Below are 27,723 nucleotides of genomic sequence, written 5' to 3' on the forward strand. Positions count from 1 at the left end.
CCTCCCCTCCCTGTCCCTTCTATAGAGTTTATATCCAGGAATAATCATGTCCCACTGGTTCTCACCATCCCACCAGGTTTCTGTTACCCCACTATATCTATTTTTTTCATTAGTAACCAGGTACTCCAGCTCACCCATCATGGCTTGGAGGCTTCTGGCATTGGTATATAGACACCTATACGCTGAGTCCCCTCACCTGGTGTTGGGGGTGTGCTGTCCCCTTTACCATCATTTAACCTATTTGGCAAACTATCATGTGTTTCCTTCTGCTCAACTCCTGGCTCCACTCTGTCCCCTTCTGGTTTATCCAAAACATGTTCACCCTCACACCAATTTTGTTGGCTGAAGCAGATACCACCCAGTTCCTGCCAGCAATCCCCCTGGCATTGTATTAAAAGCTGCTCTGCAACCTTCTTGATTTTAAACGCCAACAGATTTTAACTGCTCATGTGTCAGCACTGGGTGCTCCCAGCCAGTCCTGACACAGGAACGGGCTCCCGGCTGGAGGTGGGGGTGTGTGTGTGCCCACAATGCACCACACATTTGTGGGATCTCCAGGGGCCAGGAGGATGCATGTCAGCCCCCGACTTCCACGCTGCCTGGGGCAGCAGTGGAATGTCTGGACACGGGATCTGCACACCCTAACCCAGCACCAGGATTGTCTGTGGGGAGGGCAAGCTTCTGCAGCCTTCCCTGCTGCTTGCTGGCAAACCCACTCACTCGATTGTGAGAAAGGGCTCTATGAATTGTTAGCATCACAAACATTTAAATGTTTGCAAAGCTAACAATTCACTGTCAAAAACCCCACCGCCTGTTTACAATGAGACTTACGATATTTTCAGTCTCCAAAAAAGTGTTGAAGCGCAAGTTAAGGTGCCAACCTTAAATTGTGTACTATGGAAGCAATACAGTAACGACTTTGAACAGTTTTGTATTTTATGCTGGGTTTACAAATTAGGTTTAATGTACCCATAAAGTGGGTTCCTTGTTTTTTGAAAAGCAAAATCACTGTTATATGTGCATACTGTCTGTGTAGAGCTTAGAGGGGGGTGAATTTTTTACCTCTATAATACTTACAATTTAAACAGAACTTTATAGAATGTTCAAATGATTTCACCTATACTACATTGTTAAACATGCACAGGAGCGTGTTGTACTCCTTAACACAACCTTTGCAAGACATTGTCAAAATGAATCAAGTAACCCATTATAAAATGGACTAATACTTTACAAAAAATCTTGAAACATTCTTTACATAAATTCATTAATCATAGATCTTGCAACAATTTGGCCATGATAGCTAAACAGAACCTTCATTTTCAGAGATGTCATATTTCTCAACATCAGATTCTGAGGACAAACAATCCAGCAAATGCTACAAGAACCCTGAAAAGTACTCCAATGTATTATAACAGTTTTGCAACTAGAGGCAAATACGAGCTGTAAAGTAAAAAAATGACATACAAACTCACTCATGAGTGATAGCAGAAGACTTTCAATACGGTTACAAAAACAGACCTGAAATACAGTTTACACTTTCCATCTTTTGCAAACTTAAGAACTTATTACTGGCACCTCAATAATCCACTATCTGAGGTAATTGCCTCACCTTTTCTTCTGAAAGGACCGCCTTTGAGTTCAAAGTATTAACAAGTGATACAGGCAGAATACATCTGTGGGAAAGGCAGGAGAGGGAACAAAAGTTTTGCACATCAGGGTGAATTATTTGTTTAATGTAACATCTGTTTTGGCCCTCAGCTGGGCTGAATGATGAGCATATCTGATCCTCCAAATCATCAATAGTCTGCATCTCACAGCCCCTAAGTGGATTCTGCTCCGATACAGCATCATTGTTGGAATTCTTTCCCATACTCCAGCCATAACATATAGGCCCAAACTAGGACCAGTCGCTGCCAGAACTTCTTTCATTGGTGCAGAAACTTCCCATGTGATCATGGTGGACCATCTAGCAAGCTGTTCTAGATATTAGGGCTGGGAGATGCATAGAAGAGTTGTCACACAAAAGAAGCCTCTGCATGGAGAAGTTAATATATAGGCCAACCCCTAATCCTGTGGTGAGAAACAACCAGTGTCAATGAAAGGAATGCTGGCTACACAAAAACAAACAGATCTAGTACCACCTTTGGCAGTATTAGCCCACAATTCAAACAGCTATTTGAATCCCCCAATAGTCTTATCATGATGCACAGCTTTTCAACAAGGAGTGTACTAACTGGCAAATGTTACTGCTGTAGAATATCCAACACCATTATTACAAACTAGCCGACCCCACACATAGTATCTGTGCGCTCTTTGGGGTCAGCAGTAACTTCTTCCCCCCACCCCACCTTCTGCCCCAGTCTCTGCTTCCGGGCCCAGCCACCTCTCCTCCCCACCACCACTTCTGCACCCTCCCCACTTTCTCTCCCCGCTCCTGGGCCTTGCCTCCGCGGCCAGGCCCGCCACCGCCTCTGGCCTCCACAGCCAGGCCTGCCGCCTCTGCAGCAACCAATCCTCCTGGGTGCACCTCAGCCAATCAGGCATGTCTACTGCCCAGCCAATCAGCTGGGTGCTGGGATGCACATTCCAAGGCACACCCAGGAGAATTATATAGATAGATAGCAAAATGTCCATCATTATAATGGCTGTGTACGCAGAAGCCAAGTATATTGCAGAGTTATTTGGGGGAGTTAATGCATCTCTGTGCACCATGTGCATGGAGATATACACCCCACTATAAAATGCCAGAGAAGCTTTGCAGAGTCAAGAGAGCAGTCACAGGGGATGCTACAACAACATCCATTATAGTATGAACTAGGGATATGCAAAACGTTTCGACATTGTAATGTTTTGAATCAAAACAGACTGTTTTGAGCGTCTTGAGCTTGAAACAAAATGCCCTTTAAATAAAGGGCCTGTTTCGAGCTCAAAACAAAACAACCCCATTTCAATCTGAAACATTTGAGCATTTTGAGCACCATTTTGAAGGCCTGTTTTTCCCTTGCTGATTGGTTTCCTGGAACTGGCTTCCAATTGGCTTGTGATCTCCTTGCTTCTTAGTTGGCTTGTTATTATAAATCAAGTGATGTCATAACCAACTGTGCCCCTATTGTCTGGGGGGGAGGGGGGAGTCAAAAGGAAGGAGTTTCAAAATGTAGAGAGTCTATCCTATGATAGGCTGTTTAAAATGTAGGATCCTATGGGCGTTTGGGGGAAAGATTAAAAATTTGTAAAATATTGCCTGCTTGTCATTTTTCTTGTGTGTTGAGTGGTAGGTAGCACACATCATGCCCTACCATCCAACCCACTAGTGTCCCTAGGAGCTACCCATGGAGAACAGTGGGGTGTTTCAAGTTCCCCCATTATTCCCTATGGCCAAAACACTAGAAACATTTTGTGTTTTGTTCATTTGAAATAACCAGGTAGACTGCTTTTTCGACAAAACATTTCAGTTACCTGCATTTTGTTTTGAGCTTGAAACAAAATGCAGACTATGTTTCGTGCACATCTCTAGTGTGAACCACTTCATTTTTTCCCTTTAGAAACAAATGGCAAGAATTAAGTTAATTCGTCAAGAAGAAGCCTAAACTATTCCATAAACTTCAGGGTGACTTCCACCTGCATTGAGTTTTTGGCATGGGAGATGATTTATACATGGAATCCTTTACCTGCATTCTTAATGAAAGAACCTGTAGCATGTCCTATTTCTGGACATTTTAATTAGCCCTAAATACCAGACATGAAAGGGCAGAAAAATAATATTGTGATCCAAAGCTGCTAAGTAAAAATAACAGCAACTTTATAGAAAACAGATGTCTTGGGCTGCTATATTATAGGTAAAGCTGTGTCAGCTTTGCTGGAATAAGCATCCTCTTTTCAGTTCTCTTAAAATTGGCAGTAACAATTCCTATAGCTTACCAGCAAGATTTCACTCCAGGCATGATATGCTTTTAAAACACTGAATAAACATTGTTTTGTGGAACAGAATAGGTATTTGTGTGTATCTGAGTGTGTGCATGTAAGCATGGGTTAAAGAAACTGAAAAACAGATGTGCAGAGTTCATATTATTTTTCACACTGCAAAATATCATCAGTATTCTTCTCTTTGGCCAGATTTAACTCTCAGAAATTGCAGCAGAACTGGGAAAGTGTCCTCAACAATTTATATTAAAGATGAAGCTGATCCACACTGGTATGAGGCAGGGTCAAAATGTAATAAATAAATAAATAATTTTTGTCAAGAATTTCTGGGGGCTGGGTGGCATTTCTCTCCTTTTCAATGTGGGGAGTACAAGGGTCATAAGTGAACAGAACTGGAAAGAATTTTGGGTATGAAGAACTTAACAGCAACTTGGTTTTGATGGTGAAATTTTGTCCTCTGACATGGCCATGAAGCTGGAGGGGGCAGAGCTCTCCACTGACTCCAATAAGAGAGTTTTTACTCTAGAATAATGTTATGCTGTCACTGGAGGCCAGAATGATTCCTGAGTGAGCACGGAATCTGAACTGAGCCTGACTCCTCAACAACCACTTAGAATTTCTCCTTGCACCAATGCTTTCCCATTGCTGTAGGAATTATGCTGGCAGTACATGAACACTGCACGAGAAAAGAGCTGTATCTGTCCCAGGACTGCAGGAAGAGGAAATAAAACCTCTTCTAGCAGTTGTTTTAAAACTGAAACGGAGTCACAACAGCTATGTCTATCTCTTGCCTGTAAGCAAAGGGGGTGGGGGTGGAGTTCTGGAGGAAGGCGGATAAAGTGGGCCAAAGCAGTCGGCCTTCGCACTTCATCAGTCCTAAGCCCTGAATCACATCTGGAGCTGCTCCAAAGCACAAAGGCAGTCCCCAGATTGAAGCTGGGCTGATCCACAAAGCCCTAGTGAGCCACATTGTTCTGTGAGGCTGCCAGGATTTTTAAAAAAACCAAACAAACATTTTATCTCTGCAAAGCTGGGAAACTGGAGAAAGGGGGTATGCCGTGATACTGCAGCAAATGTTCGCTCGGAGGAGTGGTTATTTTTAGGAAAGGGAAATCATTTGAAGGGGTTGCGCTATAGGACACTCCTTTGTGGCCTCAGGCAAGTGACATCTCTCCAACTAATCCAGCATACAAATATCTCTGTGAATCTTACAATTAGGGCATGAGGGCAACAGTTATACTGTTGTCTGTCCCCAGCATCTGGTATATGCTGCCTCCGAAATTTTGTGGTCATGGTGCATAAGAGACACATCTGTGGAGATGCTGGATAGAAACAAGCAGGAGAAGCTTTGGATGGTGTAGCTGAAGGCAGGAGTTGTCTGGCAGAGTAGGAGCAATGGCAAAGTGTCTTATGAGGCTTTGAGGCTGAGCCTACCCAAAAATAAATAAAATACAATAAATAAATCATCTACCAAAAGCCAACAACCAATCATGGAAATATATTGTTCATCCATTGTATTTGTATTTCACGATTCCGGTTGCAACACCACCGTGCGCTCATGAGAGGCTGACAAAATCCAGCCTCTATTGGGAGACTCCATACAGCATCAGCAGTGTGGCAGGCATGCACAGGAAAAAGGTGGGGTAGGGTTGTAAAGTACTAGTACTTTAGTACTTTAGCGTGTCATGATCTGAGGTGAGCCTCTAGGTGCAAAACCCCAATGGTGAAGACAGTACTTATCACTTCCATTTCTGCTTTCATGCAAATTCTACTAGGCAGAGGTAAATGACGGCACAAAAAAAGCAGCTAGTGGGATCGATTTGTGCCCCTTTCCCACTTGCCAGATGGTGAAAAGGCTGCTATATGTTTTTCCTAAATAACTGTCATTTTCAGACTCCCCAGTTCTGCCCAATTAGCTTTGCCACTGAGTAGGAGGGATTTGTAGTTTTTGGATGAACCAGCCACTACCACTGGGAAAACAGAACACATGGTCTTGAACTTAAAAGGGCAAAGGTGAGGAGGATCATAAAACTACATTCTACACAGCACTCTGAAATACACTAGGCATGTGAACTGGGGAGAAAAATCACAGTTTCTCAGCTGCAAAACATTGCTGTTTGAATGAGGGGAAATTGCAATATCGCAGCATCAGGAATGCTACCCTGGAAAATATACCTGGGCGCTTTCCAGATTACACCCTGCAACGGGGTCATGGCGGATCTCGCAAGTGTGATTCCACACTTCCTGTGCTGTGACACCACCATCACTACACTGGGTGCTGTTCACATTTCTGATGCCTTGTTTTGAATTTAATTGTGGCGATATAGTGCTATGACGTCGTGTATCCAGCGTAAAAAGGTTGCCATTTTTTCAGGTTGTTAGTTTTTGTGAGACTGCTCCCCCTGCTATTTACATTTCAGATGTGATTTGCCTGAACAGAAGCATTTTGCTGCTGTTGAGCAGCTAATCTAGAAAGTGCCCTGGTTTACCTACAACAACTGAAGTAAGGTCTGTACATTTAGTGTTCAACAAAACAAACTTCTAGAAAGGCACAACATTTTTGCCTTTTTTCCTGCCTTTCTTTCTATATTGGGCAGCAGCAATATAGGAAAATGCTGAAAGGCATCATCTCATACTGCATGGGAGGAGGCAATGGTAAACCCCTCCTGTATTCTACCAAAGAAAACCACAGGGCTCTGTGGGCACCAGGAGTCGAAATCGATTTGATGGCACACTTTACCTTTTACCTTAAAAGATAACAGAGAGAAAGCAAAACAGCAACCGTCATATAATTGTAGCTGGTAGCTATAAAGCTGGTGCTCTGTAGCTTACCGTTCAGGAATTAAGGTTTATAGCAGAGTTTTAGTTTTTAATTTCCCCCATAGCTCTTCTCCTCAGACATTTCAAGACCTTTGGAGAAAGTACACGGTTTCATTGCTTGTGAACTGGTTTATTTTGATATTATGCAGAGTAGGTCAATTAACATACACACACCATGCCTTTAACTCAAATAGGGCAACCGAAGGTGGTGGTGGGGGAACAGCCAGAAGCATTGCGACAGGTTTCCATTTATAAAAGAGGTGGCTGTGGAAAGATTGTCAAGATTATGACACCACTTAGCCTTGCAGACATGGCTTTCCTCACAATGCTATGTGAGGCCCTGATGACAGAAATAAATTATGGAGAAAGACAAACAAACAAAATCACACACACACATTTGGGAGGTGGGCAGGAAAGAGATATATTTACCGTTTGTTGGTTTTTTTCACAGTACCATCTCTACTTCAGTAGCCTTCTGTGTTGGGTTTTCTACACAGAATATGGTGGGCATTATTATATTATTTTTTAAACTGCTTGGGTACCTTATAATTTGTTTATTGTGACAAGAGTTCTCATAGGAAATGGCCTTCTTCATCAGATTAATAAAATGGACTGAGACAATGGTAACCCTATGAGATACAGTATAATAGCAACTAAAGAAATTACAATGGAAAGCAAATCAAAAAGCTACATTCTGAGGCTGTCCTCACACACAGCCTAACCCAGGTTAGGGACACCCAGCCCAGGTTAGGCGGCACATGAGAACCACCAGGATCGGGCGTGATCCCAGAGGGCCAGCATGGCCTAGAACAGCTTTTAAGCCCAGCTGTTAGCCGAGGTTAAGGGAGTGAGCACTCCCCTACCCCCGGTGATCTGCTCGTGTGCAAGCATAGGCTGCTTCCAGCCCGTCCACACACAGAGATGAGTGCCTAGAGCAGGCTTCCCCAAACTGCGGCCCTCCAGATGTTGCTGAACTACAACCCCCAGCATACCCCGCCACAATAAATTGTGGCTCGGGATGCTGGGAGTTGTAGTTCAGCAACATCTGGAGGGCCACAGTTTGGGGACGCCTGGCCTAGAGCATCCCTCTCTTAGGGGAATCCCCCAATACAGCCCCAATGTTGCACACTGCATTGTGGGATCCACAGAGGCCAGGACAGGATAATGAGTCCCAGCCTCAGATCAATCTGCACTGCATGGAGCAGGGTTGATCCATGCGGGAGCACGGAGCATGCGCCCATCAGGCTTACAAGGATCGTCTGCCTGCCCACCCGCCCAGTAGTTCATGTGGATGGCCCCTCTGAGAACCTGAGCACTAAACAGAACTTGAGCATTTGGTGGAACAGTAAAAGGCGCAACCACTAAAAAGCACTATAGCACAAAATATCCATATAATACCTAATCAAATAGCCAGACAATTGCTCTTAATATATAGCAGGAACCACTCATAATCCTTATACAAATCCTAAGGAATGACATCAACCCTGTTAATGAATCCCTCTCTTCCACTGATTCTAATATTGCTTGAGTTCAGCGTAGTGACTGTAAGATCTTGGTCAGCAACTAATTTTATGGGAGCGTCACTCTAGGAACAGGAGGGAAGGGTGGCTCAGATACCTTTCCCAACCTACAAAAGTTGACTGCCTGCAAACTCCACTATCACGGCCACCCCTCCCTCCACTACCATCTTGCCTCTGAATGGCAAGGTTCATGTCGGGCCAGCTGGTGATACTCAGAGGACTTGGATTCAGATCCTCCTCCTAAAAGCAGGAATAAAATGTCCAGAGAAATCAGGAAAAACCACCCACTGGCTTTTCAATTTTCCCCTATTTGACGTCCAATCTGTATTTATGGTTGTCTCAGCAAGGACCAAACTCAGTTCTGCCACCCAAAGACTAAAGATGTCAGATTTGAAAAGCTGGGGCTTCTCTTGCACAAAGCCCTTGATGCAGAGAATAATAGAATCAAGAGAGGAGGGGACCTTGTAAGCCATCTAGCCTAGTCCTCTGCTTGAAGCAAGAAATCCAGAACTAGAGCATCCCAACAGATGATTATCCAGCCTCTGCTTGTGAGACTGCCAGTGCAGGAAAGCCCACTTCCGCCCTAGAAAATTGGCTCCATTGTCAGACTGCTTTTACCTTATATTGTAAAAAAGATAGACAAACTGGAGGAGGTTCAGAGAAGGGCAACAAAGATGGTCGAGGTCTGGAAAACAAACCCTATGGGGGAAGGTTAAAGGAACTGGGCATATTTAGCCTGGAAAAGAAAAGATTGAGGGGGTATATGATAGTACTCTTCCGATACCTGAAGGCTGTCATATAGAAAAATTTGTCCTCTGCTGCCCAAGAAGACAGGGCTAGATCTAATGGGTGTAACTTCCAGAAAAATAGATTTTGGCAGAACTTTAAGAAGTGTCTTTTAATGTTCAGCCAAAATCTACCTTTCTGGACATTATACCCATTAGATCTAGCCCTGCCCTCTGGGGCAGTGGAGAACACATATTTGCTTTCTTCTATGTGACAGGCCTCCATAGGTATTTGAAGAGTGCTGTTATGCCCCTCCCACCAGTGTTCCCTCTAACAGGGATTTCCAGATGTTGTTGACTACAACTCCCAGAATCCACATCTGCCATGTCATTTGCTTGGGGATTATGGAAGTTGTAGTCCACAACATCTGGGAATCCCTGTTAGAGGGAACACTGCCCTCCCCCCACCCGCCAGTCTTCCCTTTTCCAGGCTAAACATTTCCAGTTCCTTCAATCTTTCCTTATAGGGTTTGTTCTCGAGACCCCTGAACATCTTCTCTGCCCTCCTCTGAACTTGCTCCAATTACTCTACATCCTTTTAGAAGTGCACTGCCTAGAACTGGGCACAGTACTCCTGATGAGGTCTGACTGGGAAAGAAAGAGGTGTGCATTCTGCTGCTGCAATGCAATACCTGGAACATAAAACTGAGGATCCCTATGGAACCCCTATAAATCAAGGCATGGGATTATGGATATTGCCCCCCCACCCCGGGCATTGCTGCACGCATCCCTTTGTTTGTAGTGCAGCAAACTTTTGAGCAATGGGATAAAGGAGATCAGCCAAAAGTAACCTGTCTCCACATAAGAACCGCATGTGCTATATTGGAGAGCAAGAATGCAATGTACCAATTTACACTATAGCTTTTTCAATAAAGAATGGTGTTTAAGTGGAACAAAGCCCATTCACATACAGTATTCAAAGTATGTTAGTCTTTGCTACAGATATGTGTGCTTGGGTTTTACCATTCAGAATAATTTAGAAACCACGAAATATTTCATTCCTCACGTTTGCATGTAAAGAATGCTTGCGGGTACATGTAACAAGTCCCTTCACAATAAGAAATTTCTGTGTCGATTGTCTATCCATCCAGCAAGATATGCCAGCCTCAAGATACAAAGAGGTCTTTATGCCACGTCGCATTTCTATTTCTGAAGAATAGAGAGCTGTTCTCTGGGATATAAGTGGCAGTTTCCTGCCACATCCACCCACAGTTTCTAGAGTTCCTTCTTGTAAAGCCTTTGACAACCAAAGGAATTGTGGTTTTGTTTTTTGTTTCCCCCCGGAGATCATAGAAACCATGTCCACATGAAATACTGCTGCACAACTTTTTTCTAAGAATTTTCCAGCCTAAAATTATAGGATGTGGGATGTTCACCATTTTAAGCATTTTAAGCCACACATACAATACAGCAATATTCGTTGTGTATGTATTATTTATTTAGGGGTGTCTAACTTGTTTTTCCAAGACTAGCGTAGGTCTTAATCTTCAGTTTAAGTTTGGCATTTTCAGATCATGTTATTATAATACACAAGTGGACAATGTGAAGCACAGGTGGCTGGGCAGCAGGGTCCATGGGTGAAGAAATTAGGAGCTTGCACTGGTGGTGTCTATCCAGGAAAATGGTCTTGGAACTGCAGTGACAGCTCAATGAAAGCATCAACTCAATGTGTGTCAGCTGTGAAAAGGGTAAATTCCATACTTGAGATTAATAGGAAAGGGACTTTTTTAAAAAGCTGCCACTTATGCCTTTATACAAATCTAGGGTGCAGTCACATTTAGAATATTGTGTACAATTCCCCTTATAAACAGAAACAAAAAGGGAGAGCTAGAAAAGGAATAGGGGGGGAAACCCATCCAAAATGGGCAGGAGGATCATGACAGAGGTTTATAAAATAAACCATATATACACAGTGTGAAGAAAGTGGATGGAGAAAACGAGGCTCTCCACGAGCAGTGTGGAGAGCTGGATTGGATTTGGTGGGGAGAGCAGGCTTGACCCGCTCTCCCTGCACACAGGCATTCAGTCCTCCCTGGGTGGACGGATCGGCCACCCACGCAATTATCGGCTTCATGATGGAGCCGGTAGGAGCAGAGGGGATCGGGGGGCCACCTGGCCCCTGGAGGCCCCAGAATGCCCCACGCAAGTGTGCAGGGCAATCTGAGGAGCCCCCTGATGATGAGATGCTTTCTGTAGCCTCCCGGTAAGGGGTCTCCTCATGAGTTACTGCCAGGCCGTGGTCACTCATGATCCAAAAATTGGGCTTAGCAGAGCACTCGCTCCGCTAACCTCATTTAACAGGAGGTTCGGTTAGGCAGGCTAGCCACCGGGAGCCACACAGCTCCCGGCAGTTCACACATGTGAGGGAAACCGGGCTGGGCTCCCTTAGCCCAGCTTTCAACATGCATGCCTCAACTTCTCCTCCCTTTCTCATAATATGACATTATCCAGCAACCTTCACTGACAGTAGAATCAGGACAGCACTTCTTCATGCCACAAGATTTACAGCCACAAGATGTGGTGCTGCTCACTAGATTAGATGGCATTTCAAAGGGAATTCAACAAACTATCAATAGTCATTAGACATGATGGCTATATTGAGTGTCCATGTAGAGAGGCCATATGCCAGTGAATGTCAACTACTGTGGAGCAAGAGTGGAATAGAGTTATTTGTCTACATGTTCTGTTTATGGACTTCCAGGAAGCACTGGATTGGCTGCAATGGGAAAGTGGATCTGGACTAAATGCATCTAACAAGGTTTATCTTGGGTTCTGGGTTAAGAATGACGGGTTAGGGCTGTGCTGCTGCCTGCCCCCCCCCCCAGCACTTTTGACTATTTCTCAGCTCAATAAGATTAGCTCAAAGGCACACAAAAGCACAGGGTGGGGGCTGCATCTGTACTGGACCCGAGTGGGTATGCATTATCTCATACAATGGAATGTATTTGTGGCACTTGCAAAAAAAAAAAATGTTGGCCACAACTCCTATATTTTCATTGCTATTAAGAGGAATTGACAATAAGTGCCTTCAGGCTCAGGGGGGAAAGAGTATTTGTTCTTTACACAAATAAAATAAAAAATTGCCCCTTTGGCCTGAACTGAATTAGAAGCAGTTTAATTAACACATTCTCCTCCTAAACAAGTTGCAAAATTAACAGACATATAAGTGCATTAAAGAAAAGTGTTGAAAGTTGTGTTGAAAGCTTTTGAAACTGCTACCCTTTGAAACAGATTCTATATATTTCCTCATAATGCATTTATTTGTCACATTTATATCCCATCCTCCTCCAAGGAATCATTCAAGAGAGGTACAGAGTTGTGAAGTAGTTATGCCAAGGGGGTAGTTATGCCCCTTCTGTGCCACCCCTCAATTTTTTTTATCTGGTGCCGCCACTGTCCTTGACTTCTGAATTCCAGCCATGTCTCCATACCAAAAAGGTCCATGGTATTGCTTCATTGTTTATACCTAGAAACTAAATAACACAGAGACAAATTAAGAGCTTCTAAACAGTTCTTTTTTTGGTAGAAACTGAAGAACAGGCACAGCCATGCCCCCTTGCATGCCCACACTCCTTGCATGACCATGTGGTGATGCCCCCTTGCATTGCACGCAGAGGGGCATGGTCAAGCTCCAGAAGAGTCTGGTGTGGTACCCAGTAATGCACTCCCTGCCAGGGATCACAGCAGCAGGGAGGGATTTGCCTTCATTCCCTGGAGCTTGGGGGTGGGGGGCAGGTGCCAGTAGGTGCTGGTACTTCATATCGGTGCATATCATCACAGAAAAACATAAGGACATAAGAACAGCCCTGCTGGATCAGGCCCAAGGCCCATCTATTCCAGCATCCTGTTTCACACAGTGGCCCACCAGATGCCGCTGGAAGCCACAGGCAGGAGCTGAGGGCATGCCCTCTCTCCTGCTGTTACTCCTCTGCAACTGGTACTCAGAGCCATCCTGCCTTTGAGGCTGGAGGTGGACTATAGCCCTCCAACTAGTAGCCATTGATAGACCTCTCCTCCATGAAGTTATCCAAACCCTCTTAAAGCCATCCAGGTTGTTGGCTGTCACCACATCTTGTGGCAGAGAATCCCACAAGTTGATTATGCATTGTGTGAAAAAGTACTTCCGTTTGTTGGTCCTAGATTTCCTGGCAATCAATTTCATGGGATGACCCCTGGTTCTAGTGTTACGGGAAAGGGAGAAGAATTTCTCTCTGTCCACTTCCTCCACACCATACATGATTTTATAGACCTCTATCATGTCTCCCCGCAGTCGTCTTTTTTTCTAAACAAAAAAACCCCAGGTCTTGTAGCCTTGCCTCATAAGAAAGATGCTCTAGGCCCCTGATCATCTTGGTTGCCCTCTTCTGCACCTTTTCCAGTTCTACAATGTCCTTTTTTAGATGTGGTGACCAGAATTGTACACAGTACTCCAAGTGTGGCCGTACCATAGTTTTGTATAAGGACATTATAATATTAGCACTTTTATTTCCAGTCCCCTTCTTAATAATCCCTAGCTTGGAATTGGACTTTTTCACAGCTGCCGCACATTGAGTCGACACTTTCAATGAGCTGTCCACCACGACCCCAAGATCTAAATATCCAGAAACCTTTTTGTCATTTTCAGCTAGGGTTACCAACTCTTACAGAAGCTATTCCTAGAAAATTTTTGTTTCACCCAATATTTTTCATAATATCAAACCATTAAAATCCTCAGGACTGCTTTCAATAATTACTCGGGAATTGATACTGATTGGCCAGTCCTGGAAGACATGCAACCCTATTTTCAACTTGCTTCAGACTGAGAGATTGAACCTGTAAGAGAGTGTGAGAGATGGAATAGCTAGAGTGAAACCTGGACTTGAGGGCCTGGGTTTGCATTACATCTTGATAATCAGTCCTCGATTCTCAGGGTAACTTTGGGCAAGCCACATCTCTCAGTCCCTATTTCTCCGCAGGAAAATGGAGAATTTTGTGAGGACAAGATAGAGACTGTAAGCATTCTGTACATCACACGTGCTATAAGCATGGTGAACAGTGAGGGATTGTAATCTCCACACAACATGAATCCTTTTTGCTTACTTCTTAAACTAATCATAACACTTGAAAGGCAATTTTAAAAAATGACAATCCATTGCTAAATGAAGAAACATCACACTAACGATGCTGAAAGGAGGAAAATTAGGAGGGTTGCCTACATCTGGACCATAATAGCAAATATTTTGTTAATAAAGAATAATAAACTATCAATTTCTGCTTTTATGGCCTTGCCTTTCCTCCCCATTAGGATGCTAGTTAAAACTTTTGTGCAATTCAATTTTTGCTTCATGCATAAACAAGTACAGTATAAAACAGATGGCATCAATTTGGAATTCTCTCCATTTGGCATTTTTAATATAACTGAGACTGATGCAATTTATTTTCAGTTAAATATGCTGCATTATTGAATACATTCAGCATTTAGGTAACATATAATTAAGGTTCCCAACTGGCTGAAAGATCATAGGGAAGCAAAGCCAAGCTGGGCCTCAGAAAATGAGCTTTTGCACACAATCACCAATCTTAATGCACAAACTTGATTTAGGCAGGGGGAAGGGGAGAGACATTCACTGAATCATGCCAAAATGTTGGCACTATGAACTTCCAACATTATTCCAAACAATATGCTTTACACAACTAATCTCTCTCTCTCAAAAAAGACATTGTAAGATAATAAATTATCATAATCAAATTCATTAATGTTTAAAACTGGCTTTGGTTTAGCAAATCCTAATGGACAAGTAATATTAATACATTTTTTAATTAGAAAAAGGCTCAAATGAAAACCACCAAGATGTATCAGAACAGAAAATACACCAAGATGTATTCAAATAGGATTGCCAAGTTTTGAATCCGCCCTCCCCTAGCAAAAAAAATAATATTGTGCCCCCCTTGAGTTTGATTGGGCAGGAGTAGAACCTGGACAGAATCTAATCAGTGAATGGCAGAGAAAGATCATGATATGACAAACTACAAGTGGATCATTGCAAAATCTGGAGTTTACAGCCTTCAGACCTCAATACTAGTTACCTGACAGAAGACAGATTAATTAGTCATACTACTAAAATACTGGCTGGTTGGCAAAAACACCAACCCCAAATCTTGGGATTACTATTGCTTTAGTTCCATAATTCTTCCCTCCCTCCCGCTCTCTCTCCCTCCCTCCCGCTCTCTCTCTCTCTCTTCCTGACTGGGCACTGTGTTTCCTAGTGAAACCTTTTATAGCCTCTATAAAATCTCCATGTAAACTTGACTTCAGAAACAAGCAAGTAAAATAAACTTATCATCTGGAAAGCAAAAAAGATAAGGGCTAACATCCTGACTAACAGTGTGGAGGTGCAGTGTACAAATCACCTCCGCAGCACATAGAAATGCAGAGATCTAGTTTTCACCATTCCCCCCCGCCTCCAGAAGTACTCCCTCTCACCAGAAGAAGGTAACTGAGGGCAGCATTACCTTCAGGAATCTATTTCTGAGCCAAAGGGAACGATTCTGCAAATATCCTCTCCCCCATATGCATAGTACAACTCTGCATTACTATACATTGTGGAGGCAATTTGCACACTGCACCTCTGCACAGTTAGTTAGGCTGGGGCTGCCCTTGAAGACATTTTGGAAGCTTCAGGTGGTTCAGGATGCTGCCACAAGGATGTTCATGGGTGTGAATCACTTCATGAGTATTACACCCATCCTGCGTCAGCGTCATTGGCTACCAGTCCACTTCCAGGCTAGATTCATGGTGCTGGTACTGACCTTTAAAGCCCTACATGGCTTGGGGCTGGGGTACCTCTATAAAACCACATTCGGACCGCATTCGCCCATATGAATCTGCCAGGGCCCTCTGCTCATCATCTCAGGCCCTGCTCATGGCCCCTCCACTAACAGAGATCCGACTGGTGGGGCCTAGAGACAGGGCCTTTTCAGTTGTGGCCCCATGGCTTTGGAACACCCTCCCTGAAGAGCTTCACCATGCTCCCTCTCTCAGTGTTTTTAAGAAACTAAAAACACATCTTTTTAAAGAGGCTTTTTCATGTTTCACTTGTTGTGTATATCTGGTAGGTTCTTTAGTTTTTATAATTCTTAGTTTTTAGCTCTAAGATTTTAATTTGGAATCTTAAAAGCTAATTTTGATTGTGGTTCTAGCTTGGATTTTTAACTTGTTTAATTTGGTTAATTTTATTAGTCTGATTTTATATTGTAACTGTTTTATAAATGTTATGAGCCACCCCAAGCAGTAATGTATTGGAAGGGTGGGGTATAAATGTCAGCTATCACCTGGGAGCATTGCTCAGTTTATTTGTGTAGTAAATGTAATGCACAGGAATTGCAAGTGCACCCACCAAAATGGGGGTCAGCAGATATGTCAGAAAGTGAGACTAGCCAAACTACAAGGGAAAAGGGTTATGAAATAAGCCATATAAGGGAAAGAGCCACCGTTGGGTAAATGGGTTCAAAGAACCTGGGCCGCTGCCAATAAGAGGCCGTGCCTTGCGGCCCCGACACCACCACCCCTGAATCGGATGTCAGATGAAGGGGGTGTTATTTCACTCCCAAATGGGGCCTCATGGCCCCATTTGGGAACAAAATCGGCCTGCATTGCATTGGCAGCGTGGGCTGGAGTAACTCTCCCTGCCTTTAAAGGCAGGGAGAGCCCTTCTTGGCCTTGCTGCCAATGCAGTGGGGCCACTCTCCCTCCCAAACAGAGCTGTGTGGCCCCATTTGGGTGGGAGATTGGCCTGTGCTGCGTTGGCAGCATGGCCGGAACGGAGCTCCCTGCCTTTAAAGGCAGGGGGAGTTGCTCCAGCCTGCGCTGCCCAACACAGCACAGGCCGATCTGCCTTCCAAATGGGGCCGCATGGCCCCATTTTGGAGGGAGACCATGCTCCCGCATCTGACATCTGACATGGGGGCATGGCTAGCCAGGGATGTGCAAACAGATTTGATTCTGAACCGGTTCAATATCAAACCAGTTTGGTTTGAAGGTTCAGGGTAGAGCTGAACCACTCCCCAGTTAGGCTCGACCCTGGACTGAACTTGAACATTTTTGGATTTTTTTTTTTAAACTTTCCACCTCCGGGGGTTTTTTTCCAAAGTGTTGGTGGTGGGGTTGTGGAGGTTCCCCCTCTCCCCCGTCGGCCTTCCTATTTGTAAAATTCACCCAGTTCGGGCATCTTCAGCCCTTTCCGGGCCTATTCTCTGGTGCGATGGCCATTTTGAAGTCCGCTGTGCCTTTTCAGTGGGACCCTGCATGGCCAAGTCATGACCAACGAGCCCCCACCAGAACCAACAAATGCCCCTGAACCAAACCGGGGGTGGGGGCTCGAAGGGGGCCAGAACCAAACTGGCCCTGTGTGGTTCGGGTCCAGTTCAAACTTGAACTGAACCAGGTGGTTTTGTGCACACCCCTATTACTGACATAGTACAGGCTGAATATGTGCCTGCCTCCCAACACCAGTTAGAAGGCAGGGTGTTCCCCTTTGCACCCTTGTGCACTTTCTTCCTTTATCTCACAATAAGTGGGAAGGAGACAATACATTAGCAAGTTTGCTTTATCTTGTAGGCAGAGGTGGATGGGCAGAGTGCAAAGTTCCTAGCAGAGTCAGCCTGTGAATTATAGTAAGTAACAGCAGGCTGATGGTACACCCAGGAATGCAGACAAAGAGTACTTGTCCAAGTATTTCAACCCTGAGATAACAACATCTGAAATAATATCTGAATCCTTGATAAGGTAAGCTCTGTGTGTGAGCTTACTGTGTGTGAGCTTACTGTCTTGCTTCACTTAATATCTTGAGGGAAACCAGGCTGCCATGGACCAAATGCCTATTATCTCCACATCAACCCTTTGAGTTAAGAAAGATTGAGAGCTCACAACCGGCCCTAAAGCCCACCCACCCACCTTGTGTCGACCAGACTTCACATCAGAATGAGGCCATGTCACTTCAGACTGAGATGATAAAACTCCCTGAAAATAGAAAGCACAGCTGGCAAAGGACTAGACTAGAACCTTTCTCCCAAATGTGTTAGTTTCTGTTTGGAAGGAAGGAAGGAAGGAAGGAAGGAAATGGAAATAGAACTGAATGGAATTTGAATAAGCAGATTATTTCCCAGGGAAATTCATTGCTCAGGGTCAGGGAAATAAAACCTCCTTTGCACAGGTTTTGCACAATACCTAGTCTTAACTTATTTTCAATCCATCCCAGGGAAATTAATATAAGACACTGAAGAATAATATATCTGAGGAAACAAAATAGATCAAGGGGATAATGCTGCCCCACTCAAAGTTAAGCATACACTCAAGGTATAATATTTGATCATTTACTATGTTTATAGCATGTAGCTCATATATTAGGAGCAGTTAGATACATCATGGATACTTCAGGGGATTTCCAAGTAAATTATCTTGGCTCTTTGTGTTTGGGACAAGCCAAACTATGTACAATAACACTGGATCCAAATAACATAAATCAGACACTCACTATTCTCATTGTCATATCATCTTGGAGAACAGGGTGTTCCCCCCTGCCAACAAATCACTATTAAATATCATAGTGTATACCCAATAATTAATCTATCAATATAATTAATCAGTATAATTATTATTCTGTATAAAATTCCTTGTTAAGAGAAGCTAAATAAAAACTTAACTTCCTTGTTCGGAGTGTTTTTGCCTCTAGAAGCAAAGTTAATGCTGCCTGGATGGCCTCCATCTCATACAGATGAAGCACAGACAAACATTTGGTTGCAATCTCCTAATATGGCAATAGATGCAAGAAATTCACAGCAGAGGATTTGTGTGTCCTGTTATCTTCAGCAAGGTCAAATCATCTCAAAATATATTCCATATACCAAAGCAAAACTAACACACACTAGTTTTCTGGCTAACAGTTGTGTACAAAAAGGCTTCAAAAGTATCAGTTAACTAAATTGAAAACATATTAATTGTGTTTAAGTGATGAGGTAGCACTGAACAATTCACTGTACAAACTCAGATTAATTCTTTCCATCAGTCATACTTCCTCTCCCAATTCATAATATTCTCTGTAAGTGCTTTGAACATAATGTGTGAATTCTAGGCCTAAGAAGGGTGAATAATATATAGTGCATCAAATACCCTGTTCAGACAAGACAGGTGTCTGTATACATATACATGTTTGTGTGTGAATGGCTGTTCATGCACTCATTTTGGAAGTGAACCTGAGTACAAGGCCCCTCAAATGCAGGGTCCATAAAGTGTACTACTGTATGTGCATTGAACATAATGTGTAAATAATAGGGATGTGTGAACAGGTTCAAATCCAAACCTGTTCAAAGACAAACTGGTTCGGTTCAACAGCTCCCCCTGGTTCGCCTCGATGCAGACCAACCCACCCACCCCCAGACATTTGAGGGGGACACATGATTTAAAAATAAAAAATAAAAAAAATTACTTATCCCCTCTGAGGGGCTTCTCTGATGCCACGGGTGGGTCTGTGGATGTTCCCCCTCTCTCTGCCAGCCTCTGTTTTGTTCCTTCATGACCCAGCCATGCAGGGCCCATTGCACATGCACGGCAGCCTCCAAAATGGATGTCATGATGGGGGAAAGGCCTAGAAAGGGCCAAAGATCACCTGAACTGGGCGCGTTTTAGCAAAATAGAGGCTGGCTGGGAGATGGGGCCTCAGACAAGCCCCCCCACCCGAGGGTTTCAACCCAGCGGGTTACAAAAAAACCCTGAGGGTCACATTTTAAAAAAAAAATCTTTAAAAAAATATATTCACAAGCCCCCCCACCCCTAGCCGAACCAAATCGGGGGGGTTCAAGGGGGGGACTGAATTGGCCTGGTCTAGTTCAAGGCCAGTTTGGCCTCAAACCGCACCAGGCCAGCCAGTTTTGTGCACACCCCTAGTGAATAACTGTACATGCAAACAGCCCTGTACATGCATGCACTATACACTAGCAATGTCTACAAACCTGTTCGGCATTCTATTCTGTTCAGCATTCTATTCTTAGAATGCCAAACAGGTTCAGAACCCCCGCGTTCAAATGCGGGGGCAGGGGTGGCTTTAAGGACTGAGAGGGGTGAAAACAGGCCCCCTCTCCCCTAGCTACATCCCTGGCTAGTCTGTCATCTGGTCTCTCTGCCTGGCAAATTCCATCCCACACTTCCAGCTTTCCCATCTCTCTGCCTTTTTGTTGGATGCCCTCTTGCATCAGCATTGCACTCTTCTACAAATTGCACTCCTCAGTTTGGTATTAGATGTGGAAGTTCCACTTCTAATGTTACAAAGAACCTCGGAGAACAGGAAGAGCAGGTAATTCCTGTTTCCACTACACTACATACACAAATTAAGTTATTAAATGTAACATTGTGAAGTACAAATGTGAAGAGTTGGGTCAACTAACTATGACAAATGCTAATTACCTCATTCTCATCTTCCAGAAACATCATTTGTCTTCCAGTGCTACTGAACTAATCCTTCACCTTAGCTTTTACTCCACTTTTCTTGCTGTAGCTTGCTCTATCAAAATAAAACAAAAGTTTTAACTTTCCTAGTAGTACCTGAAAATGGACTTGGGCCATAAGAAGTAAGGACTAATAAAGATATTCCTTCAGCTAATGTACAATTACCTCAGCAACTCATTCATCCTCAAGTGCTGTATTTTATAATCAATGAATACTGCCAAATAGGCAGTGATAAAAGTCCTGTTTACAGGGTATTCGTGGACATTTGGTTTATAGATTACATGTACATCTCAGAAAAATGGCATGATGTCAGGTATCTATAGTATTGTAATGCTCTCTGGAATATAGGCAATGAAACAGGCCCAACAAGCCAGTTTTCTACATGTAAAGAAAACAGGCTTGTTTCTGACATAAGTTACCTGTGTGATCACCACAGAATGATCTATAAATTCAAGAGGTTTTCTAGTAAAACCAGGATGGCCAACAGGATGCTAGGTGTTACATTAGCTGGTGTAACGTTTCAACTTGTAGGAAACTTTTCACATACTGTCAAAACAAACCAGATTTTTCAGAGCACAATGCTGAATTAACAAAACCAAGATTTGACCTCAATTCAAGTTTTTGCATGATTCAGAAGCCAGTATAACATCCACAGATATGGGAATGCTTCTGGGGTTGCTTCTGTTCTTGTCCAAACCTGACAAAGAGATAGTATGCTCAAGAGATGCCTGGGAGAAAGGGGTCAGTTAACGTGAAGTCCTGCCTTGGCTTTATGGGCCAAGATAAACATTTTGAATGGAGTCCTAAAACAACAGGGAGTCAATGCCAGTGCCAGAGTACTTGTGTCATGTTAGGCAGCTGTCCCAGTTAAGAGGCAGGATGCCATATTCTTCACTATCTGCTGTATACATATAATCACATCATTAAGGTCATAGATATATTCTTAACATACAGCATTACATTGTTTTTGACATGCTGACATAGCTATTGCCTTACCTGTATCAGGTGTTTAAGTGCAGGATATATCAAATTCTAGGAATGATACATACAGATCTTTAGCAGTATCTACCAAATCCAGCTTCTTTTAAAAGCAACTATATTTTAGATTTGTGTTAGGAATGCTTAGGTCAACACTAGTTCAAGGGATGTACAAAATCCTAGGAGAAAATTCATCCCAAATTTGTCTGGGATGCAAATTTGTTTTCCTAACCAGAAGCAACAGATTTCCAGGAGAACCACATTAACCATTTCAGATGGTCGTGTTTGCACTCCTAATACTTCCTATGCTAACTTTCACTTCTCTTAAAGGCCCACGAATATTTCACACATGGATACATTACTTTTAATTTACATTTAATTTTTGCCATCTTAACAATCTTTGTTAACAACTTAACATAAACAGTTAGTAGTAGTTCTCTATACAAAAACACTGAGCACTTCCTGGCTCTTTAAAAAGCCATGAGAAATATATAGTTAACTCTTCCTGCAATTTCAAAACACACTCCTGCTATATTGGAACCTCATATTTGACATGAATTCCATTGTAGGTGGAATTTGGTAGCAAACAGGTCTGGGATCAGCACACCTCCTCGAATGGGTCCATTGCTGATGCCTAAGACTACAACTACAACAAATATTTGTACCGATTTTCAACAAAAATACCGTTTTTCAACAAAAGCTTCCAAAGCAGGACAGACAGACAGACAGATAGATAGATAGATAGATAGATAGATCCCTGTTGCCAAAGGGCTCACATTCTAAAAAGAAACATGATAGACACTAGCAACAGTCACTGGAAGGGTACTGTGCTGGGGGTGGATAGGGCCAGTTGCTCTCCCCCTGCTAAATAAAGCGAATCGCTACTTTAAAAAGGTGCCTCTTTACCCAGTTAGCAGGATTACCCACTTTCCTTCGGTTTCTTCAAGGTCTCCCCTTGCATGGAAAGCCAGTAGATTAGAAAGTGCATGCCATTTTAATTCTCCCAGTACCTGGCCCCTTTGTAGCATCACTCCAGAGCAATGAGGGAACATAAGTGGTCCCTGCAAATGTCAGCCATGAAAATATAAATTCTCCCAATGCCTGGCTCCAGCATAGCACACCATTCTGGAATGACAAGTTGCTTCATGGTAGGGTGCAGCGGGGGTTTAAACAGTGGCACCAGCCTACTTTCACTGTCACCCTTTTTCATCCGATGCTGCTGCTGCTCCCTGCAAATCTAGTAAGCCCAGTGACTCACCCTCACTGGGGGGGCTCCACAAGTATAGGAGGGGGGCCCTCAACTCTGAAACTGGCCCTGGAAGCAAAGCTACAAGTTTCTCTGAGAGTAAAGCAATGAGTCTTCGGAGCTGTCTGTCCAGTGATTTTCTTGTGTAAGTCTGTGCGAGATGTACTCAGAAATCATCATTTTGAAAAGGCAATCTACGAAGTATAATTATAGACTTTCTGTCTGCAAGCAAGTCATTCAGCTGCAAGTAAAAGGAAATGGCTGAAGATCATAGCTCTCTTCCTTCCTTGACAAGTTAAGCATACAAATGACAAGGAAAGAATTGGGAGGGATGCATTCATTTCCACTTTATCTACTTTATCAGAGGCATCGTGGGCTATTACCTTTCACTGCTCATGCCTCAATGAACTGGATAGATGCAAAGGTGCCCCAGCAGTTCTCTCAGCCTATCCTATTGAGTGCTTTAAGTGTTGCAAGGCAAACACAGTCTAGTGCAACAGCTAAAGAGAGCATCCTGTCCTGGCAACCTGAATTGCCCCATTTGTTTGTAACGTTCCAGTTTATACCTTGTATGGCTACAGTATAGCATCACAAACATACTGGGCACGATCCAGTCAATGTCACACACTTGTAAGGCCTACTGATGTCAATGTGCAGGGTGGGGGGGTGTATTATTAGTATTTAAGTGCTTAACTTTGGCTGGATCATGCCCATTGTATATGCCATAAACATTGCCCATTCCACAGGGTGATGAACAGCATTTATGATATTTCAAATACTGATTTCAATGATATTATTAACTTTACAGAGACTAGGAATATGCATATATATACATTGCCTGTGCTAAATAGTGAAAATCAAGTGTTTGGTGGTCAGTTTGGGGGGAAACTCCCAAACAATACAAACACTCACCTTTCCCAGCATTATTCTGAAAGAAGATCCCCAGAATTAATCTGCTGATGTTACATTAATATATGCATGGCACGAGAATTTAGAGGGAACGTTTTCCTCTACTTTGGCTGGATTCAATGTACCGTTCTCTAAAAGTTTAATAAACGCACACATACAAAATTAAAATATGGTCTTAATAACTGCACTAGCTTTGCACTAGATTTGGCACTAGCTGCCTCATCCATTCACGCTTCTAATTTCATAACGGTTGCTCTCCAAATCTTCCTTTTTATAAAAGTAACCAGATGATTAACTAAGAATCTTCCAAAAGCAAGTGAGCAACAACAACTCAGTTCAGTTACATCATCTGAATCTACTTGCTATCATCCACTGAATTCTGCCTTTGGTGTGTGTTTTGTTTGAGCTTTCCGTTTCAGAACGTTCTCTCTTCTCTTGCTGGCAGTGCAACTTTAATTGGTTGCACATGTATTTCCATAGTGATCAGCAAATGGCTATGACATCACATGATATACACTAGCAATCTGGAAGTGCTTTCCCAATTGCCATCTCTTCTCTTCATCTTCCATCTTTACTGTACTTAGATCACTGGGCTTCTCATGGAAAATATTGATTCTTTGAGTTTTCCTGTTAGTAATCAACCCTCCTCCCCACATCACACACACACCAGCCACCTCCATATTTGTTTAACTGTAAAACATAAGGTTTCATATGTTGTGTTAGAGTCTACTGATGCTGTACATGCTAATAACATTGTTCGGTGCTTTAAAATACATTTAATAAGGGTACATGCATGTTTCCCTGTTTCTTTGACTTCTGTGGGTATCACATGAACAAAAAACAATGGCCTGATATAATGCACTGTTCCCTAGGAGCTGAGTAACTGTACAGATGCCTTAAAATATTGTTATGCTGGCAGGATATAAATTAAACAACAAATATAATAATCATAAATAATTACTAGGTAGTGGTAGCCACTTCCAGCTGTATAAAATGGTAAGGTCTCACTGCCTTTTCTACATATAAACAAAGGCTACTAGAAATGCCAGTGCTCTATATTCAAAACAGATGACACTGCCTGTATGATATTCTTTAGCTTTGTTTTTGTAACATAGTCTAGAAATTTGGCTGTAAGAGGAGAATCCTACGTGCTTCAAATTATTCTTCATTGTTCAAACAGAAAACAAGAATAGAAAACTGTGTAAGTGTGTTGCAATATAATTCTTCCAAGTGGACCTCACACTTTTTTCAATGGTGCATTCTTTTCTTTGTACTCCACTGATGTATACACTCTCTGTTTGCTTTCATACACATTGTACACTTAGTGGCCAAGCCATTTACCCAATATTGATATCACCCACCCACACACTCAGCTTTCTGTTCACAGGAGGGCTGCCAATTGGGATGAGAGGCATTGAAAGGAAGCCCCCATGGGAGGAACAATACACATGCGGGAGGGATTGAGGAGAATGTGGCAGGTGATTGGCTTGTGCGCTTGACTTTTGAAAATGTGCATGGTTCGGAATCTGCCTTCTTAAAAATCACTGCCCCCCCCCCACATGTTGGGGCCATTCACAAGACCTACCGGCTGGGTGGGTGGGATCAGCGCTGATCCATGGAGCACAGAGCAGGGCGGATCTCATGCAATGCACTAGATGATTCCACCAGGGTACAGCCGCTCTAGGCCCCCTTCCCTGTGTCAGCATGAGCTGCAAGCAAACCGCACCGACTCACAATCCTGGCAGTGGGGTTAAGGGTACAAGCACGCTAAGAGCCGGGCTTTGGCACCAACACACCACCAGGATCTGTGTGGATCCTGGCAGCTTGGCTCCCTAAACCTGGGTTTGCTGCTTGCGAGAACAGTCTTGTTCTGTGGCATAGTATTATTATTATTATTATTATTATTATTATTATTATTAATTCAATTTCTATACCGCCCTTCCAAAAATGGCTCAGGGTGGTTTACAAAGGCAGGTTGTACTGAGCTACCCACGCTGTTGTAAGAGTGCACATGTATAATGTTCAAAACAATGCAAGTTGTGCTCCCAAAGTTTCAACGTGCAACTTTAAGAATTTGCACACTTGCACTCTTGTGCAGGACCGCCAGCATTTTCTTGCATGCCCACAGCAGTGCAGGCTGATTGGAAATGTTGGAGTAAGTCTGTGCAACAAGTGAGTGAGGGGTATTAATAAAGTCTAGATTTTGTTGGAAGATGATACAGTACCTATTCAGCCTACTCTCCAGGAAGCTTATGAGATCACCCAGCATTCCTTGTGTGTGTGTCCATGTGGGTGTCCACCTATCAACTTTGCAATGCTTGGACCAATATGAACCAACCAGGGTACAGTTGTGGGGACCCAAAGGGAAACCTCAACAGGGTAGTTTGTGATAGTGGCCAGAAGTGTCTTTTATCAGCTTTGGCTGATAAGCCGGCTGCGTCCGTTTCTTGAGATAAACGACCTCAGGACAATGGTACATATGCTGGTAACCTCCAGACTCAGGGGCGTAACTATAATAGGGCAAGGGGAGACAGTTGTCTGGGGGCCCACTGCCTTGGGGGGGCCCCAGAGGCAAGTCACATGACTGACTTCCCCAGCCAAGCACCCGCCCAGGCTTCCTTCAGTTGTATTCATCCTCTGAAATTGATGTGAGTGTTAAGACCTGGAGCTACCAGTCTTTCTCTAGTACCATTAAATGACTTGCATTGTGCACATTTACAAAACCTTTTAAAAATAATTTAGGATGATGTTCTATTGTAGCACATACAGGTAGGGGTGTGTGTGTGTGCTTTTTGTTACCACTATTCAGCCTCATTTAAGATTTCTTTACTTCATGAGCTGAGCTTCAGTGAGGGGTGGGTTCATTTTAAAATCTTGTCTCTGGGCCCACTCCAACCTTGCTATGCCCCTGTCCATACTGGATTACTGTAATACGCTCTATGTGGGACTGCCTTTGTATGTAGTCTAGAAACTACAGTTGGTTCAGAACACAGCAGCCAGGTTGGTCTCTGGGTCATCTTGGAAAGACCATATTACTCCTGTATTGAAAGAGCTACACTGGCTGCCAGTAAGTTTCTGGGGGAAATACAAGGTGCTGATTATAACCTATAAAGTCCTAAACAGCTTGGGCCCTAGGTATTTAAGATAACATCTTCTTCGTCATGAACCCCACCACCTACTGAGATCATCAGGAGAGGTCCGTCTGCAGTTGCCACCGGCTCGTCTGGTGGCTACTTGAGGACGGGCCTTATCCGTTGCTGCCCCGATGCTTTGGAACGCGCTCCCTACTGAAATTAGAGACTCCCCATCTCTGACAATTTTTTAAAAATCTTTAAAGACACATTTGTTCACCCAGGCTTTTAATTAAATACTGTTTTAATAGTTTTAACATGGTTTTAAAATATTGTTTTAAGATTTTAAATTGTTGTAATGTTTTAACTTTTTGCTGTCATTTATTTTAACCAATGTTTTAATTTTTTCTTGTAAACTGCCCAGAGACATAAGTTTGGGGCTGTATAAAAATAGGTTAAATAAATAAATAAGATGGTGGACATATAAACGGCTGTGGTGCAAGTGGACTAACCTGTTATCCACCTAACCGATTTGAACCAAATTTACTACAGATGAAGGGACACACAGGGACGCCTCAACAGCCTAGTTTGTGATGATGTCATCCACCCCAATTCAAGATGGTGGACACATAAACGTTTGAGGTGCAAGTGGGCTAACTTGTGAACTACATAACCAATTTGGACCAAATTTAGTCCAGTTGTAGGGATAGTGAAAATAAAGTAGGCAGATTAGTTCTTACTAGAACAACTCATCATTTACTAAAGCTTCTTGACTGCTTCCCCATTTGAGTTCACAAGTAAGGTTGCACAAGCCAGCTGAGTTCTCAAACAAGATGAATATGCTATAGTACACAGCATTTTAAAATAATGTTAAACATAAATTAAGTCAGCATTCCATTAAGACAGCATGGTCAGATCAATATATTATAACAGATTGCCATAACTAGAAAGATTTAGGAAACAAAAATATTTTCACCTGGCACTGAAAAGCTAT

The sequence above is a fragment of the Hemicordylus capensis genome, chromosome 1, assembly GCF_027244095.1.
Source record: "Hemicordylus capensis ecotype Gifberg chromosome 1, rHemCap1.1.pri, whole genome shotgun sequence".
Taxonomy (NCBI): Eukaryota; Metazoa; Chordata; class Lepidosauria; order Squamata; family Cordylidae; genus Hemicordylus; species Hemicordylus capensis.